The 21,129-nt window shown below is 42.5% G+C and overlaps 1 protein-coding gene across 1 annotated transcript in view; it reads left to right on the plus strand.

Annotated features, from left to right (window-relative positions):
- Nucleotides 1–21,083: 21,083 nt before the first annotated feature.
- Nucleotides 21,084–21,129, plus strand: part of LOC308582165 (myosin-1B) — a 91,335-nt gene continuing 91,289 nt past the window's right edge. The window contains exon 1 of the mRNA XM_081185051.1: nt 21,084–21,102. The gene's annotated coding sequence lies outside the window, so the exon portion shown is untranslated. The remainder of the gene's footprint in view (nt 21,103–21,129) is intronic.

Here is a 21,129-nt window from a genome sequence, read left to right on the forward strand (position 1 = left end):
ACATGTAACTTTAAAATTTATTCTTTCTCAAATACTGCCATAGGAGATTATCCTGAAAAAAGGAGATAAGGACATATATAAATGTATGCTTATTTCCTATTTTCAGCCTGATAGCGTTGTTCAAATTACTTTACATCACATTAGGCTTCACCACATAATAAGCTGTATTGGTCCCAGAGTCTGAGAATATAAAACGATTTCTGAAAAATCACATTGTGATGTACGCTGACTGCTTGCCCATAAAGAACAAGGAGCAGATGTCAAGGTTGAGAGGAATAGCCTGAGAACGGAGTGTGGAAAGGATAGGGTTTGGGGAAAGCTATGATATGCTATAGCTACCATTGTGATTTTGGACTATGTGGTTGTGCAAACATCAGAGGCCCCATCTGATGAGAGGTTAAACAACTCCCCCCTCCCCGGTAATGCCATTATTTAAGTCTTAACATCCATATTTGCTACACTTGATCTTAGCCAAAAGGCCGAGAAGCGATCTTAACATCCATATTTGGATGTTATAAAGGAGACTTGCATGAGTTGCCCTATGGCAAAATCTGAAGAAGCTCCTTTTCAGTTGAAGTCCTCCCTCCTCAAAGTGGATCTTGGGTCTTTGCCTTAAAACCTTTGCAGACTCTTTTGGCTGCAGGGGGGGGGGGGGATGACAATTCTCTATACACTGTCTTGAGATTTAGTGAGTTTAGACTCTCAGGCAGCCGAGTGTCCACTTTCCAGTTCTTCCCCTCTTAGGTGGCAGCACACATTAACCAGCCCTTAAAAACCAACAGCAAAAAGCATGGGGTAGGATGAACAAATCTGTCATTTTCATTTTTCTGCTCTTAAGTTTAGTTTACCACATCAGTTTGTGATAAAAAAAATTGTAATGAAAATTCATCAACATTTTAGTGCAATTTCTTCTAATGTGCACATTTTTGTATGCAATTTTACCTAATACACACATTTTAAAAGAAATCGTACATAATAGAATGCATTTAATATAATGCATTTCACTAAGATATGAGTTCATATGCATACTGTCCCATAATTTGTTGTTGTTGTTGTTCAGTCGTTTAGTCGTGTCCGACTCTTCGTGACCCCATGGACCAGAGCACGCCAGGTACTCCTGTCTTCCACTGCCTCCCGCGGTTTTGTCAGACTCATGTTTGTAGCTTCGAGAACACTGTCCCACCAGTGATTTGTTTTTGTGTGTGTGCTTTTGGTTGAGATAGGATTGCCTTGCTTTCTTTTATGTTTCGTTTGTTTTTCTTTTTTTGCTGGATAGGTGTTTTGCTTGGTTTTTTTTTTTTTTTTTTGGTAGGTGAGGATTCTGAGCCCACAACAGTGTCTTAGATTCCCATTTGTGCCTCTGAGCCCAGAAAAATTGAAGACCCCAATCTTAGATATACACAACCACCTTGTATGATAGACCGGTGTTATATTGTTGTTGTTGTTTAGTTGTTTAGTCGTATCCGACTCTTCGTGACCCCATGGACCTGAGCACGCCAGGCACTTCTGTCCTCCACTGCCTCCCGCAGTTTGGTCAAACTCATGCTGCTAGCTTCGAGAACACTGTCCCACAATCTCATCCTCTGTCGTCCCCTTCTCCTTGTGCCCTCCATCTTTCCCAACATCAGGGTCTTTTCTAGGGAGTCTTCTCTTCTCATGAGGTGGCCAAAGTATTGGAGCCTCAGCTTCAGGATCTGTCCTTCCAGTGAGCACTCAGGGCTGATTTCCTTAAGAGTGGATGAGTTTGATCTTCTTGCAGTCCATGGGACTCTCAAGAGTCTCCTCCAGCACCATAATTCAAAAGCATCAATTCTTCGGCGATCAGCCTTCTTTAGTGGTTCCCAAACTCCACCCCCACTTGAAAATTGCTGAGGGTATTAAGATCATCATCATCATCATCATCATCATTATTTCTGCTGTAGCATTTGTAATGCACTGTGTTAGATGCTGTAGGGTTAACTGTATTTTAATTGCTTATTTTATTTCTTATATTGTATTACCATTTGAATTCCATAAAATTCTGCAATGCAATAAAATATAATATAAGAAGTAAAAGATGTAAAATAAATACAATTAAGAATCCAGAGGACAGTTTAATGTTGACACAGCACAGAACACCTGAGAGAATCTTGGGAGCCCCTGCCTTAATTTATGTACTTTTGGACACTTTTTTTTGTTAAAAGAACCTGATCCCAAAATTCAGTGAAGCAGAAATTTAAAAGGATAGCCATGTTTTGGTTTGTGTACTGTTTTCAGAGGAGCGAATTAGGTAGATTCACATTTAAATATGTATCAAAACCAAAAAACCCGTATCCCTAGGCAAGGGAGACAGCAGCTGGGTCCTAAAAGTGGCATACAAAGAAACCTGTTCATAATGAATTCACCAAATGTTACACCTAACACTTATGATAGCCAAGACCCTTGATTATGGGAGATAAGGAGTGAACTAGCTACTACTGCAATATTATGTTTCCTAATCACCTATAAAAATGTGAACAATAATCTCTTGTCAGCAATGGCTCTCTTTGAAAGATTGCAGCAAGAGCAGTTTCAGCCCTTTCCAATCAAAGAAATCAAATCTACTTTATTTCTGAGAGGTGATGATCGAGCAGTGTTTCTAAACAACACGTTTTCTTAATGAGCTCACTCTTAATGAATAGCGGATGCGAAAGGAGCCTTCAAAGGTCTTTTTTTACCTGCCTATCTTCATGATCAATCTGAAATGAAGGCTATTCATTTCCCCCCTCAGGCAAGCAGGAAAGCAGCCATCATTCATGGTACACATATTAAAAGGCTTCTGACCAAAGAAGGCCCTGTGCATTATACTGCAACAGCAATATCTATTCAAGGGAGAAGTCTGTAAGCACTATAGATGGTCTATGTGAGGGTATCATTTCTTTAAATGAACCTGTAACGCGTAAAACAAATGCATAAATCCCAGAGTTCTTATATTTGGCCCAGATCATATTCCCTCCACAGCTGATGGACACATGGTGCACTCACTCTCTTGAGAACTCCAAACACCCACCACAAGTAATAACATGTCAGCGAAAAATAAGCTTCTTATGGCTGAAACCTAACCCTGGGGAGCAGTGAAAATGACATCGGTAAAAATAGCTCGACTGAATGTGCTCCTTGGAGATGTGCTTGTAAAGGAAATGCTGGTCCCAGGATAGGAGCACAATTTTTTATGCCAAATTGAGTTCCCTTCTAAGGGTGGTTTCTCTTTTGTGCAGGGCCTTTCCACATACAAAGCCTGTGCTCTATCACTGTACTATTTTTTATCTTAATTTTTGCAGACAGGACATACTAATTTATCAACTGCAGAACAGTCAGAAAGTCTACAGAGGAAAGGTAGACGTAGTTTGCTAGGCTGGAAAAGTTAAAAGGCATACAGAGGGCAACTTGCCTTGTCACTCTGCATTCAGGAAATTATTAGTATACACTTATGCTACCACTTAAACACCAATCAGCTCCTTTAAAAAAATCTCGTTTTCAGAAACAGCATTTTATATGTGAGATGAGACTGTCTGGATATGCTATGTATTTGAGCCTGAACGTCAGAAACAGAGGAAATTGGAAACTCCTGCACTTTGGTTAAATTACCAAAGGCCAGAGTAGGAAACCTTTAATTTTACTAGAAGGATATTATAGCTGGTGATAATGATTAAAGTCATTTTAGCTTTGATTTTAGTGTCTAAACTGAAGCTTAGCTCTTTGGAAAATATTACTCTCTAACTGGCAAAACACAGTGGTGCAAAGTGGAGATAACAGGCATTCTGTATCGTGTTTCGGAACTGTGTGCTCTTCGAAGAGTATCATTGGCGCTAGAATTTACAGAAGGTGCACAGGGAATCGGGCCCCTAATCTCAATAAGAGAGGGAAGCTTCAGCTCCCAAGCTGCAAAACTGCTTATGATGCATTGCTAACAGGTACTTCCAAGAAGGCAAAGGAAAAGGATTTAAAGGGTGAAGAAAGGGAAAGGAATTTACTACAGATGCAAATTGAGTCTTGGGATCTTTTTAGAAGTCAAGAGGCAGTGTGTGGATATTCTTATTTTATCTAATTAGAGGAAGAAGTTTCGTAAAGCCTCCTTCAGCTGTTAGCATATGGAAGATATGCTGTTATTCTAAAGGTCACCATTCTGCCTCATGAGCAACTGTTGTATCCTCTCAGGTCTTACTCTGACCTGACAGTCTTTCATCTCCTGACTTTGAAACTCCAAAGCTCAACAGCTTCTCTGGGTGTTCCTCTTCCTTGGGGATGAAAAAAACTTTGGGAAAAAATGTTATGCTGTGCAGCAGCAGAAATGTACTCCTTGCCATGCTTTAAAAACTGCTCAGAGTCAGTTTAGAGACTGCTTAGTTCCTTCCTCACATCACAGCTGAGTTACAATGGTACAATTCCAATATTTCCTTGAGTAAACAAAGTGTGAAAGATATATGTCAGTAAACACTTGAGGGTGTGTGCTATGGACAGCTTTCTGACGCATGTCCAAAGTGTGCTTAGGGCCATTTTGCCACCTAAAGTACTTAATCGCTTATGCTCTAGAAGAGCTCTCTCCAAACTACAGGCACAGGTTTCAATTCTGTATCAAATGTTTTGTATCAACTCAACTGGTGCTCTGTATATACTCTGCTTCAGATGGAACATACCCTGTCACACACCCCTCCACATTTCTTATGAACTGCCATCAAACCAACACAGAAGGCTAAAGGCATGCTGACATTTTCTGCTCAAGAAGAATGCAAAAGCTACACAATTTGCATTCTGTGCATCACAAATTTTAAACACCCTACAGATCACATAATTGTATTGCATTTTATACTTGAGCCTTCTACAACATAATGCCACATCATTACATAAGTTTGCATTTCATCCAGTGCGTTAGTATAATATAGTCAAATTTATTTTATCCAGAGTGGTTAACACAATGAACAAATTTCTATTCTGGGTCTTCTCAAATTACCCTGTTCCGGAACCTTAGAAACAATGCTTGAGGATGGTCATTCCCTCAATGATTCCATAACCCAATAGACCTTAGTAATTGCAATATTTATGGGGCTTTATGTAATTCACCATGTCCATGGTCCATAGGATCCTATTATATATTTATTGTGTGAAGTCAAGGTACATATGTTGAATTGGTGCTGGAGTTGCTACCCCAAAGCTTTACTGATGTCAGATGCAGTGACCACTTCCTTTGCCCATTTATTTATTTATTTATTTATTTATTTATTTAATGCCCCCAACTTTGGGAAGCAGTGGCTTGGACTATTGTCCCAAATTATTACTCAGGTTATCAGAGAAAAAGTAGGGGAACTTAATGGAATCTACAAGGGTCACCTCCTAACTTCCTGCAGATTTAGCCAAAGTAAAAACAGCCTCCTAAAAACAGCGGTCCTGTTTACTTGTATCCCCTTGATTATCATTGCAGAGGGTGGGTGGAGTGGGGACAAATTAATTGCATATCCCTGTCATCATTCCTACAGTCCTTTTTGAGCTAGGAACTGACTGACTGACTGACTGACTACAGCAGAAAGCCTATTTGACTCAAGTATGCTCTCTGCACGATTAACAAGCTTGGAAAGTTTCTTAGAAGATGCAGGGAGATCTACTTGAGTAGTGCTTGACTGCAAACATTCAGACCTAGCATTTAAAGTGGGCAGCAAGGACGATGACAGGAACATATCCAAGGGAGCAGGGTCAATGGACATGTCCCTGATTTCCCATCATGGGATATGAGACCTGGGCTAGTAGGTAAAGAGGATACCGCAAAAGATTCCCTCTTCTCTGCTGCATTACAAGCACTGTATTGCAAATCAGAACCTCCTAGTTATATCCAGCATCCTCTGTACCAAACCATCTCTCTGTACTCCCTAATCTACATCAGGGACAGTATTGTTGCAGGAATTTATGTATAGGTTGGGGGGGTTGCCCCTCCAGCAGATATCATACACATGCAGCCCACTACCAAAATCAACACAATCACTTTGGTGACTTTTGTGATTTGTCCCCACAAAACACTTCATCACAGTTTCTTCCTATCTAGTTACAGATAGGTAGCCGTGTTGGTCTGCCATAGTCAAAATAAAAAAATTCCTTCCAGTAGCACCTTAAAGACCAACTAAGTTAGTTCTTGGTATGAGCTTTCGTGTGCATGCACACTTCTTCAGATACACTGAAACAGATCTGGCAACTTCTGTTTCAGTGTATCTGAAGAAGTGTGCATGCACACGAAAGCTCATACCAAGAACTAACTTAGTTGGTCTTTAAGGTGCTACTGGAAGGAATTTTTTTTATTCTTCCTATCTACTCAAAGTTAACAGTATAATGCTTTCAGAAGTGCCATTTACAATGCTGAAGGAAAGGACAGGAAACAGGAGAATGTTTTTCCCCCCATGGCACAAGCTTTGGCGTATCGGAATAAAGGCCAGAGAGACCAAAATTATCTCAAGGAGACCTCTTGATCATTAATATTAATTATTGCTCAGCATGACAGCTGGAAATTAGATCTATGTAATTACTATACTTTGTTAGCAACTTAAGCTAGAGCAGACAAGTCTCTTTAGCAGGCTTTCTGCAACTCCAGGCACAAACTTGGCAACAGCGTAAGGGCCCAGTAAAAACTGATATGGTTCCCAGACTTGTCTCACAGATGACAGGCTCAGAAATGAGGTGGCTCCTTAGAGATGGTTTATGCTGAGTCTGAAGCAACTTATCCTTCTGGCAAATTTGACCAACTCATATGGTGTCCTTTGCACCACTGTAACCCCATGTAATATTCTGTAATGCTGAATTGCTTGGCAGTTCATACAGAAAATAATTTGATTGGGGCTTTGTTTTTAACTCTTAGTGCCTGCCAAGCAGAAAACAAACCTACCCGGGTGTTCTTCCTTCTTTCCTTCAAAAGTCTCTGTGTGGCTCGCTTGTCAAACCCTTAAAAAGTAAATCACATCTCGACAGGATATCAATGTGTGTGATACTGAGGCGATACTATGACAGACACTTTTCTTATCAATCCCAAATGAGGCCCTAACAGTAATCTAAGATCCTATGTGCCTAGGTGAAAATGTGAGAAGTAGCAACACCACTGCTTATGCAAACTTACTGTATCACAGCTCTCTCCGTGCCCTGCCGCCCCAATCCTCTGGCACAGCCCAAGAAGTTGTCAAAGAAGCTACAAAACGGGATGGAAATGGAAAAAACATTCCAGCTATTCAATAACATGTTCTTGGCATAGCTGTCAACTTTTCCCTTTTCTTGCAAGGGATCCTATTTGGAATAAGGGAATTTCCCTTAAAAAAAGGGAAAAGTTGACAGCTATGCCAAGAACATGTTATTGAATAGCTGGAATGTTTTTTCCATTTCCATCCCGTTTTGTAGCTTCTTTGACAACTTCTTGGGCTGTTCTTGGTAGAAACACTGTTGGGACTTAAGGTGGTTTTGTTTGTTTGTTTGCTCAGCACATGGTTAATTAAATTCGACTAATGAAATGACATGTTAATACCAATCATATAATCTAGTACATGGAGACCAGATCACTTTATGCACAGTAGAATTGCTTCTCATGCCATTGAAATCTCAAGTGTACACTCATTGAGAATGAAGTATGACAGCTATATGATAACACAACTGCAGAGTTCACAAGTTGACCAGTAGTGTAAAACTCCGATAAGGATTATAGATTGTACGTCTTGGGGCGCGGGGGGGGGGAGTTACTTTAAACTTCATTTTAACCAGTGAAAAAAAATCTGTATAGCAAATTTTATATAATAAACAGGATAACATTCTCATCTTAATTAGAACTAAACAATACATCAGAAGCCTTATATGATGGACTGTGAAAACGCAGGTGCTCATTGTGGAAGTGGTTAGACAGGTGACCATACCTAAACCACATTTTCTGGGGAGCATATCTGAAGAAATAGCTGAAACAAAGGTGACAGTCATTGCAGTTCTGAGGGTGACAAACTAAAAATTATGGTGCTGAGATGGATGGAGAGGTTTCAGCTGTCTACTCTGGGGTTATTATTCCTCCTTAAGACAGCTAGGGTAGAGGATGGGCTCTACAAATCTGGGTGTCTCTGGCAAGAGTCCACCACTGCCTCAATCATGGCACTGCATACCCTCCATGTATGTGTTGGGTTGGTGGCAGTGCAACTGTGGTTGATGACAGCATCCATATGGGGTGGGGCATGTGCGTTTGTTTATCAGGTTGTGCTGTGTTGCGCTGTTGGTACAGTGGTACCTCAGGTTACATAAGCTTCAGGTTATATACGCTTCAGGTTACAGACTCCGCTAACCCAGAAATAGTACTTCGGGTTAAGAACTTTGCTTCAGGATGAGAACAGAAATTGTGCTTTGGCGGCGCGGCAGCAGCAGGAGGCCCCATTAGCTAAAGTGGTGCTTCAGGTTAAGAACAGTTTCAGGTTAAGAACGGACCTCCGGAACGAATTAAGCACGTAACATGAGGTACCACTGTATATGTGGCTATGCAATTGGCAGAGCATGTGGTTTATTCGTCCTGGGTGTGCTGATTGGCTGCCACAGTGAGCTTTACTAGGGATGCACTGTACACTGTGTTCCCTGTTAGCTTGTATTCCTGTACTGGTGAGCATGAGCTGCTTTCCCCAAAAAGTGCTTGGGAACTCTCCTCTGGGTAACAACTGGTAGGCCCTGTTTCCATGGCAATGTCAGCTCTCTGTGTTTTGATGGCTTCTTTTCACTCCACTCAGCCAGCATTCACCCCTTCAAGGGAATCATTGGATCATGAGCTAAACTAGTGTAACTTATGCTGGCTTCCCCTAGTTAGGATCTTGCTGTTAATCCTCTGTCCTAAATACCTCAGTCAATTAAGTAATCTATAATTTGAAAGCATTCAAACAACCCTGGACCAAACAGAGTTTTTAACTTTTTACCTTACAGAACAAGAACTTTTGGACGTAAGACAACATTTTAGATTCATAATAAATCAGTGAAATACTTAGGGATTTTTTCCCTGAAGAGTAAATGAACAGTGGCAGGCACTAAAATATAATACTTTGGGAAAGGAGATAAAGAAAGATGTGAAGAGATGAGAGTATCTTAAATTATCCTTCTCAGGAAGAATTGCAGCAATAAAAATGAATGTACTTCCAAAGATAAACATATTTCCATGACAAAAATAAAATGAAATTATGGCAATAGATCATTGATTATTTTGTATGTGGGGAGAAACAGAAAAAAGTTAAAAACATTATGTATTAGTAGGAAAGAAGAGGGCCTTTCCTTACGAGATTAGAAGACTTAATTGTATATAATTGTATAAAATGAATTGCAGACTAGTATATTGAGAATTTATATATTGGGAAGCGGATGGCGCTGTGGTTTAAACCACTGTCCCGCTTGGACTTGCCAATTGAAAGGTCAGCGATTTGAGGCCCCGCTACAGGGTGAGCTCCCGTTGTTCGGTCCCAGCTCCTGCCAACCTAGCAGTTCGAAAGCACACAATGCAAATAGATAAATAGGTACCGCTCCGGCGGGAAGGTAAACGGCATTTCCATGCGCTGCTCTGGTTTCGCCAGAAGTGGCTTAGTCATGCTGGCCACATGACCCAGAAAAACTGTCTGTAGACAAATGCCAGCTCCCTCGGTCTGTAAAGCGAGATGAGCGCCACAACCCCAGAGTCGTTTGTGACTGGACTTAACTGTCAGGGGTCCCTTTACCTTTTATATTGAGAATAAAGTTTTTGTTTAGGAGAGTTTTTGTTCAGGATCCCCCAGCACAGTGGTGGAAACTGTGGCTCTCCAGAGTCTCCCATCTTCTGAGGAGGGACTCATGGAAGTTGAAGTCCAACAGCCTATGGAGGCCACAGCTCCCCTATCCCTATCCTACAGAAAAATATATTTTCAATTAGGGTAACTGTGATGGCAGCATGGCCAGGCAACTGCTAGTTACCCAGCACCACCTCGTCACTGCTTTCTCCATTGTCACACTTCTGCTCCAACTATGCTGCTATCACCTTCTCCTCTTCCCCTTTCCAGCAATATAAGGAGAGGTCCCACTCATGCACCTGCCCACTGGGACTGGTTATACTAAATGCCCAACTTCTGTAGCACAGGGGACAGCTAACAGTGCATTGTCATAAGAATAGCCCTGCTTGACCAGGCCAGCAGCCTGTCTAGTTCAGCATCCTGTTCTGAAAGTCACCACTCAGACAGTGAAATTTGTAAATCCAAACTTACAAATCCAATTAAAATATCCAGTCCTCGACCCCCTCCCCCCTTTCTTCAGTTACTTATGTTATAGCTTTCCTCACTGCACATCCAGTTTGTGTCTATCTACTAGTGCACATAACACCAGTCTTGAAAGACCTACATTGGCTCCCAGTACGTTTCCAGGCACAATTCAAAGTGTTGGTGCTGACCTTTAAAGCCCTAAACAGCCTTGGTCCAGTATACCTGAAGGAGCGTCTCCACCCCCATTGTTCTGCCCGGACACTGAGGTCCAGCGCCGCGGGCCTTCTGGAGGTTCCTTTACTACGAGAAGCCAAGTTTCAGGGAACCAGGCAGAGGGCCTTCTCGGTAGTGGCACCTGCCCTGTGGAACACCCTCCAACCAGATGTCAAAGAGAAAAATAACTACCAGACTTTTAGAAGACATCTGAAGGCAGCTCTGTTTAGGGAAGCTTTTAATGTTTGACAGACTATTATATTTTATTGTTTCGTTGGAAGCCGCCCAGAGTGGCTGGGGAAACCCAGCCAGTTGGGTGGGGTATAAATTATTATTATTATCATCATCATCATCCCTGACATTCTATTTGAGTTATTCTCACTGCACATTTTTATATCAGTCCTGCTAGTGATTTAAGTTGTTTACAATAGTTCTTCAAATAATCAATACATTTCCCCCATTCTATAATAAAACATTTCTCTTCATGATTTCTTAACCTTCTGGTAATGTCTTGGCATTTCCTAATGCTAACATACGATTGTGGTTGAGGCTAAGGAAGAGTAACTGAGCATCTCATATTACTGTAGTGGGTGCAGGGATGATCTCTGCAAAAGGTCGAGAGGAATGTTCTTTGAGCTTCATAACCTTTGTACAATTCGCCTGGTGGATGTGGATGTTCAGTAGTAGTAGGGTATCGGTAAATCTTTACTTGAAAGTCAGTAAGCTTGTAGGGCCCTCCAGACCACTAGTTTTGTAGTAATAATTTTGCATGCGCGCGCGCACACACACACATATATATGTATATGTATGAAAAAAATATTTAGAGGTTGAAAACTGCTGTACTAATTGAGCCTTTAAATATAGTGGGAATCCTCTCCAGCATGGAAGCATTCAAGCCCTGTTTCTTCAAAGTACAACTACCACTTTCCCCATTATTATTAGGAGCTCATAGGCAAGTGTATTCAGGGGTCCTGTGTGAAACCCCTGCATTCTCAAAAATATGCTCCCTGTCAAATCAAGTGCTGTTCTCTGTGTGTTTTTGAATCTTCCCAGACTACAAAGGTGTGCCCACATGGAGATTATAGGAAAAGAAGGAATTTATTAGAAAAAAATAACACGATTTTAACAATAAAGCTTAACAGTATACATTTACAGCACTAGGTACACATAACGCAATATTCTAACACAAGCATGCATCTAACTTAGAAAAAAGGGAAGAAGCTGTTGCAAAATTTACCTATCCTAGCACTCAGTAAAGCACTTCTGAAACCGTGTGTGTGTTTGTGTTTGTAGGTGATAGAAGAGCTGGGATCAGGCATTGAGCTCAGGAATGTATACCCAAAGTGATTTCAGATGTAATGACACTTGCAATGTGGAACTATTTATGATAATTATAAATATCCAGAATGCAGCAGCTAGACTGGTGACTGGGAGCGGCCGCTGAGACCACATAACATTGGTCTTGAAAGACCTACATTGGCTCCCAGTATGTTTCCAAGCACAATTCAAAGTGTTGGTGCTGACCTTTAAAGCCCTAAACGGCCTTGGCCCAGTATACCTGAAGGAGTGTCTCCACCCCCATCGTTCAACACTGAGGTCCAGCGCCGAGGGCCTTCTGGCAGTTCCCTTACTGCGAGAAGCAAAGTTACAGGGAAGCAGGCAGAGGGTCTTTTTGGTAGTGGTGCTCACCCTGTGGAACGCCCTCCCATCAGATGTCAAAGAAACAAACAACTACCTGACATTTAGAAGACATCTGAAGGCAGCCTAGTTTAGGGCAGATTTTAATGACTGATTTTTAAATGTATTTTTAATCTTTTGTTGGAAGCTGCCCAGAGTGGGCGGGGTATAAATAAATCATTATTATTATTATGGTTATTTAACAGATAGATAAAGGTAAAAGATGCAGCAAATTTAATCTTAAACATGAAAGCCATGGAGGGAGGGAGGGAGGTCCAAAGGTTCAAAAGAACCTTGTACTTTAATGTTTGAAATGGTTATGTTAAAATGTATAAAATTATGAACCCCCCCTCTCTCCACACATACCAAAGTGATTTCAGATCTTTATTAAAATAGGATTACAGGCATAGACCCTTCAACAAACCTTAGGTTTAAAGTCCAGTGGCAAGTTAAAGATGTTCCTGAGGTGTGCAGAGAGGTTGCTCAGAGGGAGAATAGCCCCTCAATCACTTCTGAGCTCCGGCCCCTGAGTCTCAGATGCTGTTAGTCACCTTCCCAGAAGACCTATGGATCACTGGAAACATGTAATACAGAGTACGGCATTCTGTGGCAACCATGACAGCCTATACATATGCTAGTTGAAACCTTCAAGGCGTGGGTAACAGTTCAGCCCTGTGCCTCCCTCATTGGGGAGGCTGATAATCTACAATACCTCATCTCCCTTAAGGAGAAGGGGCTGGCCATCAAGACCATGGCCTGACCCCTGCAATCACTTCCACATGCACAGGTTGCTAGAAGGTTGGTGCCGAGGTCACCCTCCAGCCCTAGACACTAGAAAACCTATCACTTATAACTGCCTTATGAATATTTGGAAAGTGCTGGGCACCCTTTGTTGGTCCAAATATGAGACCCAGCTATTCCAGGTGGCCTGTTCCTTGGCATTTCTTGGCACTCTATGTGTCAGGAAATGCACTGCTGTCCCCCATGAGCCCAAGGGGATCATGATAGGGGATGTACACCTCTCCCACTCATCCCTCAGGGTTCGTGTGTGAACCTCAGAAAACTGACCAGCTAGGTAGAGGGGCTACAGTCCATCTGAAGGCCTCCCCCCACCCAAGACTCTGCCCTGTGGTAGATCTAAAAAAATTCATTGGTGCAAGGCCAGCCAACCATTGCCCACTCCTAGTGCATGCAAATGGTCCTCGTCTGTCCAGGGGCCAATTCACGGCTATACTTAAGAAGACCATCTTCATGTGCAGGATAGACCTTTTAGAGTATGCCACCATTCTTTCCACATAGGTGCAGCCACCACAGCCTTCTGTTGTTGTTTCTCCTCTGCCTGCACAAAATCCCTGGATCGGTGGTGCTCATCTGCCTACAGGCATTACACTGGAACTGCTGGTCTCACTCTTCCCTGTTGATGGTTTTCTGTTCAGGTGCTGGCCGTGAGAAGGTTTGGATTTGTGGCCACAGTATCATGCAGTGGGCCCAAGGGCACACATCTTTAACATCTTGGAGTGCTCAGTTTGGCTTGGATGACAGCACCCGTATCACATGGTTGGGTCAGAGGGGCATGCATTGGGATGACCTAATGCAGTGGCTTACATCTTGATTCACAGTTTGTGGTCTGCCAGATGTCTTGGTGATACAGCTGGGGGGAAACAACCTAGCTGGCAGGAAGGGTATCAACCTCACCTTATCAGCAGCCTCAGACCAGGTGGTCCTTCACTCAGTGCATCCCCAGATGTTCATCCTGTGGTTGGAGATGTTGGAATGGCAGCAATGGTGGGATGTTATGGAGCCTGCATGCATAAACTGGGCATGAAAAGGATGAACGGGACAATGCTGTGTGTGGTGTTGTAATTTGGGGCTGGGTGATTTGGCACCCTGGTATAATGTTTGATAAGGCAGAACTGTATAGGTCTGATGTAGTGCACCTGGCTCCCATGGGGAATGAGGCTTGGTTGCTAGACACCGGTCATGAACACATCTGCCCCAAGTAGAGAGGCACAGCATGAGTTAGGAAGCAGCCAGCAGCAGGAAAGCTTGCATTTCTCTCGGGCAGCAGATACAACGTTAGCAGAGGGTGAGATGGAGAGAAGCCAACTCGCTCAAGAAGCACAGGCAGGCTCGGAAAGCAGGAGGGGGAGTGTTTCCTCACCGGAAGAGGGGGCAATTAATCCTATGAGCCCAAGGAGTAGACGTATGGGAAAGGTATTAGACAGGAAACAAAACCAGAAATATAAGGGTCATAGGTTCAGGATATTCTGCAGAAGCAGGAAGTACTCATCAGAAGGGTCAACTGAATCATAAGGTATGGAAGCTCCGATAGAGCGTCCAAGGCTGATAGTTTGTTTTACAATAAATCTTCCACCTAATTACAACTTGTGTGCTGTGCTATCAAGATGGCAGCCTGGGCTCCTGACAACACCTACTGGAGCCTATGTGATTGGTTGCAGATGTGAATGGTTTGGTGGTGAGAGGTGAGAGGCCAACTCGAGTGGCAGAAAAAGACATTGGGTTGGATCCTTAGCCCAGGAAAAGTGGGTGGGTAGGAGATCAGCCCCCCTCACCACTCGTCAAAGTAAAGTGCACATCATAGGGTGATCCTTAAATGCAGGATTGAGTCTACAAGCTTAATCAACCAGCAAATGTACAGTGGTGCCTCGCAAGACGAAAAGAATCCGTTCTGTGATTCTCTTCGTCTAGCGGTTTTTTCGTCTTGCGAAGCAAGCCCATTGACGGACTAGCGGATTAGCGCTATTAGCGCTATTAGCGGCTTTTAGCGGCTTATCTGCTGATTGGATCAGCTGATAAGCGGCTTAGCGGCTTAGAAAAAGGGGGGGGAGGAAAAAAACCCAGCAGGAACTCGCAAGACATTGTCGTCTTGCGAAGCAAGCCCATAGGAGATTCGTTTTGCGAAGCACCTCCAAAACGGAAAACCCTTTCGTCTAGCGGGTTTTCCGTCTTGCGAGGCATTCGTCTTGCGGGGCACCACTGTACAGGTTAATTCAAGATCCACGCCCAATGTCTATGCCAAAGCCTACTGACATCTGTAATCAGTAAAATTGTTCCCATTTTCATCCCAAGGCACTGTGTTGTATTCATTTCTACCTATCACATCCGTGACCTTGGGCTTACTGCGCCTGGGCCCACAATATAAAAATCAACAGTGTGACACTTGATGATCAGAATGGATCCTATGAATCCATCACAAATGTTTGCACAACAATTGTGCATTCTGCTGACTACATCCTCCATTTGGTTGCATAATTAGCATGGAGCTGATGTATAAGCATTCTATGGCATTGTGCAAACTGCCCAAGATGGTAACACATCAACATAAAACTAGAGCACACATGTCCACATGGATACTCCCTAAAGACTTGCACTAATTGCATATGCAAGGCGATAATTCATCAATTCTAACTGTAATGTTTCTGAAGAGGGTAACAGTTATGTGCCATCTGTATTGTGGTGCTGAATAAATGGGAAAAGGCATGCACGTATTTCCTTCTTTGAGCTTTAACATTTTTGCTTTTGGAAAGACTTGAAGAAAGTTGAGAAGGAAGAGCGGTAGGAATCAACATAATCTTCATTGCTAACTGAACTGTGATGTGTCTCCCTTTAATAAGCTTTTAGGATGTGATAAATGTTCATCAGCTGAGCTTCATAACATGAATATTTGATCTATTTACTCCAGCGATTGCCAAGAATGTGCGGAAATAAATAGAAGAAAAGCAATCTCTCCTATTAGTTGCTTGCAGGGTCACATGAAGTACTTGATTTTAGAAGTGACAACCAGGATAGTTCTCTTAATCATAGCTGATCTCCTGAATCCCCTATCCTCAAATTGATAATCTGTTTATGGGCACATCTTCTTAGTTCTTAAAACTCTGTGCTTCAAGGCCTTCTAGATGGCCCCTAGTTAAGGAACAATTCTATGGCTTGTGCCATTTTCAACAAACCCCACTAGAGTCTCAATAGCGGCCTACAGGCCCATTACCTCCTTACAGAGCGAAGCCACACTTCCAAAAATTCCTTCAAACATGTGTTGAGGTAGAAAACAATGAATTCATGGAGCCTCCCACAGTTCAGGGCCCCCACTTTCATCTGTTCACTGAGTTTCTGTCGCAGAACTCTCTTTGCCTATAGCTAGAGTAGTTTTAGCCTGGGGGATTGGTATTGTGCAGGGTCATTGAAAATAAAGGGCTGGGTCCATGGACCAATTAATCATCTCATCAGCAGTGGCAGCACCATACTGTCCCCTGGAGTATGGTGATCCATACTGAAACCAGAGCTGTCAGAACTATTGAGGGAACCTACATATCAATCTAGCAGTGGCTGATTTACATCCAGGTGCCTTGTGTTTGGAGTTCCATTCCTGGTTAGTAAGTTGTTACCTGTCCCATAAATGGCCAATATAGATTTATGCTGCTGACAGCGCCCTGTTTTTTTAGCCTTTTATGAACAGTAAGGATGGGGAGTACAAAGTTCTTCTTTTGGCCGACTTTCTTCAAAGTTAATTGATGGACTAGCAGGCACTGGCTGATCTCCCAGATGCTGAGTTATTCCAGCAACTCCAATGCGGTAAATAAGAAATTGGAAGATAAGATGGTGAATCATTACAGATAATATGAAAAGAAGAGTATGCTTCTCTCAACTTTCAACATTCACATGGCTCACTAGATAGATGTGTTCTGGGCAAAAGATGACCAATAAGCCATGTGATTTTAATTCTGAGATGCGTTTTCAAGGGATTAGTGACTAGTTCAAGAAGCCACTCAAAGCCTTAAGTCAGTCCGTGGCACCTTTTTCTCACTCTGCTTTTTTTACCTCCATTTCAACACATTCCTGGAAACTAGCTGCCTTTGATCTTTTAGATTTTGTAAGTTTAATTGTTTGGGAACCTTGGCCTGTAGCTATCCACTACTTATTCAGAAATAGCCTCTAAGTCATGTCCTGCAGGTTTTTATATTATGGGTTGCTACAGTTCTCTCAGCACTCCTGGAAATGACAACAATCTCAAGCTACTTGCTGGGCTGATGGATGGAGTTGTGCCAAAGTATCGAAGGATGCCAGACCATGCAGTCAATCTAGTAGAAAATCTCATGGGGATTTCATCGGAACATAACAGCTGTATATCTGTACAATCTTTATATACAGGGGTCATTTTACATTCCCTACTCTGGAAGGAGTTAACCTCATTTTGGATTCATATATTGCCTTCAGCTCTTTAACATACAATGCTTTGGAGTAGGATTCATAGGTTCTTATATATTCATTGATTTAAACATAAAGATGATGCCCTAGTGTTTGTTCTTTAGAAATTGGAGCCACTGAACTATTTTCAAATGCTACATCATCAAGTCCAGTTAATTTGCAACTTTTGTAAGTTTATCCACTCGTAATTTGAAGTGGTCTAAAAAAGGAATCATGCCCACACCTTATTTTGAATTGGCACTGTTTTATTATTGGGTAATTGGCTCTTCCAATCTATTCCCTTGCCAGAGTAAAGAACACTTTAGTACTTATATAACCAGTAACCCACTAACTTGTTCAGGTTTTTGAGTTTTTTAAATTATCCTTGTTGAAGGATTATATTACCCTTTAATGCCAGCACATTGAAGTTAGATTCCTTTTTTTATTCTGAAAAGCTTATTCAGTTGGTCCTTTTGACATGGGTACAATGTGATGAAGCCACAATGGGTTTATTTCTTAGAACTACAGTAACTTGTCCAGTGGTACATTAAGTTTCATATGCAGTTAAAAAAAAAAAAGGTAAAGAACCCCTGGACAGTTAAGTCCAGTCAAAGGCGACTATGGGGTTGTGGCGCTCATCTCGCTTTCAAGCCGAGGGAGGCAGCATTTGTGCACAGACAGCTTTCCAGGTCATGTGCCCAGCATGACTAAACCGCTACTGGCGCACGGAGGACCATGCCAAGTGCCAGAACACACGGAAACACCATTTACCTTCCACCACAGCGGTACCTATTTATCTACTTGCACTGGTGTGCTTTTGAACTGCTAGGTTGGCAGGAGCAGGGACAGAGCAACGGGAGCTCACTCCGTAGCGGGGATTCGAACTGCCAAACTTCTGACTGGCAAGTCCAAGAGGATCAGTGGTTTAGACCACAGCGCACAAGTAATATGTTTATTTATATATTATCAATTCAAGTATTCTCTCCACAGAGATTCTTGTGTTGTGGGTGGAATAAATGTATTTTCTGTCTCATTTCTAAAGGAAAAGAATGGAAGCCAAGTTTCACCAAAAGTGTCTATTCTTGAAGTGCCTTTAAATACCCTTCTGTGGTGAGTAAGGCATTCTGATAGGACCACATTCCAAAGATTTCAAGATTTCATTTGAGATTTCTATAGGTTGCTTCCAGAATCGGGCTATTGTTATTTGGGCTGCTGATAATAATATTAAATTTAAATTTGAGATTATGCAAGAGCAGAACTGGGTGGAAGGGATTCCCAAAATGAGTATACCATCGTGCAACTCCACCATGCATGAAAATATGAGCATATCTCCCTACAGCCTTTCCAGCGTAGGGAATAGATGCTAGTGTTTATTTGGGCTAGACGTGATGGAGCCCAGTGCCAGCAAAATAAAATTTTAAGAGAAGCCTCCTGCAAACGAGCAGAAAAGGTTCGTAGGGACGGGTTATGCCAAATTGAATGCCATTTATTATCTGCAATTATGTTCCCTACGTTTCCCCCCCATATTTGTCCGGAGGCCTCCCGTATCGCCTGCGTATTGTCAGTGGCGTAGCGTGGGTTGTCAGCACCCGGGGCAAGGCAAGTAATTTGCGCCCCCTAACCCCTAACCTGCCGCCTCTGCCAGCTTCTTCTTGCTGCTGCCTGGTCTGGGCTGGTGTGGTTCTCTCCCGCGCTCAGCGCTGCGCTGGGCGGCCGCTGCACTGTCCCTCCCCCAGATAGTCCCTCGCTCTCTCTCCGCACCGCACGCCTGGCACCCACCCCCTCCACAGTGGGCGGCGACCCGGCGGCTCGGATCGGATTCGCACAGCCAGCACTGCAGTGAGAGAGAGTGAGTGAGCCAGGTAGGGGCAGAGAGCTGAGAGTGCGAGCGCGCCCCCCCCCAGATGTTGCGCCCGGTGCGGCTGGCCCCCCCTGCACCCCCCACGCTACGCCACTGCGTATTGTTCTAGAAGAATGCTATAAATTAAAGACGCAGCTCCTTTTATTTCATATATTGATTTGTTACAGAGAGACTCAAATGACATAAGAGAATGAAGGCCCTCCCTCTTGCATCCCAAGTATCTTGCAAATGTGCACAATTGAATAGATTGGAACCAGGTTAATTGGGCATCACCCAGTTTCTCCATGAGCTTATGCTTAGAAATTGCTTTATCTCTAGGCAGAAGGTCTCTTATCCGATAGACGCCTTTCTCCTCAAGTTTTTAAAATTGTCCATATTCATCCTCCTGTTGGAATAATGGATGGTCCAACAGTGAAGTCAATGGTGAGGGTTTGGGGGCCAGAACTGAGTCCCATCAGCACTGCTTTAAAAAATGGGTTTTGAATTTTTCTCCACTCAGTTTGGGATAGTTTTAGGAAAGAAAATGCCCTTACTGACAGTGAAGAGGGAGAGGCCTCAATCTGTACCCATGGAATGTCATATTTCTCCCTAATCAAGGGGATCAGAGATTTAATCTGAAATGCTGCAAAGAAGAGTCCTAGGTTGGGCAATCTGAGACCTCCCTTAGATCTATGCCAAAATAACGTTTTGTAATTTATTCTAGATTTTTTCCCCAGATGAAACAAAGAGAATTAGCTTTTGTTGCCATTTTTTAAGCAGAGATGAGAAAATATGGATGGCCAAAACCTGAAAAAAAATATGAAAACTTCGGAAGAATAGACATTTTAACCACGGCTATCCTGCCAAGCCAACTGAGATTTAAATGTTTCCATTGTACCAATTCTTGGGAAATATCTCTGAGCAGGTTTTTATAGTTTCAGCGACTAAGCTGTTTTAGATCTGATGTTAAATTGATACAAAGATAACTAAAGCCTCAATGACCAATGCTAAATTCTGCTTGTGATATTAGTTGCTCACAAGTCATTGTGGGTAGGTTAATTGGAAGAATGGCTGAAACTACCGGTACTTTATTTTGTACACAACTGTGTGATGCTTGATGACATGCACACAAATTCACAGGTACGCTTCTTATAATGTTTGGTGAAACTTAGCATGTAACACCCCCAACCAATGGCCTCATTACATGTTAACATGTTACTAGAGTTCACCAGACGTACATACTTTGGATGTACGTTTATAGCTTTGTGCTAAGCTTCATATATGCAAAAACATGCAGCCTCTGGTGTATTAAATGCTCATCCAAAGCCACCTTAAGCAACTCTATGCCCAAGTGACCACATCAATCAATCTTAAGATGGCAACTCTTTCTTATGCCAAGAACAGCAATTCCAAAAATACTTATAATAACAATATAATTTTAATTAGTTTGGAGGATTAGAATTAAATTTGCAAATACTTGTTTATAAGCACTTTACAATAGGAAACATTATCAATCCCATTTTCTTCTCTTCCCACCCACCTATCCAAAACAGAACAGAACAGTGAGATATGAAAGCAATGCTCAGGAGGTCATTCAGCAATGACAACACCAGCAATAGCAATAGCACTCAAGAGGCCCTTGTGCCATACTCTGGCTTTCTTGAATAGCCCAGATTCTCTCCTTTAAGACCCTTGTGAAATTATTTATAGGGCATTTACTCACATAGTCTGTAGGACATCAAATATTTCTAATTATATCCAGTCATGTCAAATGACAATTATGCCTTAGCCAACTTTGCCAAACAATGCTTTACAGGGAAAGGTTAGCCAAAATGCCTTGAGTGAAGAATGGCTTGGGGGTGGGAGGACAGGGGCTGGTACTTGTGCTCATCCGAGAGTATAAAAGTGTCTCGGGCCAATTTGTGTTGTCCTTCCACAGATAGTTAATAGGTAAGTGTTGGGGGGTGATTGTGGGGC

Source organism: Podarcis bocagei, assembly GCF_964188305.1.
Source record: "Podarcis bocagei genome assembly, chromosome: 2".
In the NCBI taxonomy this organism is placed as follows: domain Eukaryota; kingdom Metazoa; phylum Chordata; class Lepidosauria; order Squamata; family Lacertidae; genus Podarcis; species Podarcis bocagei.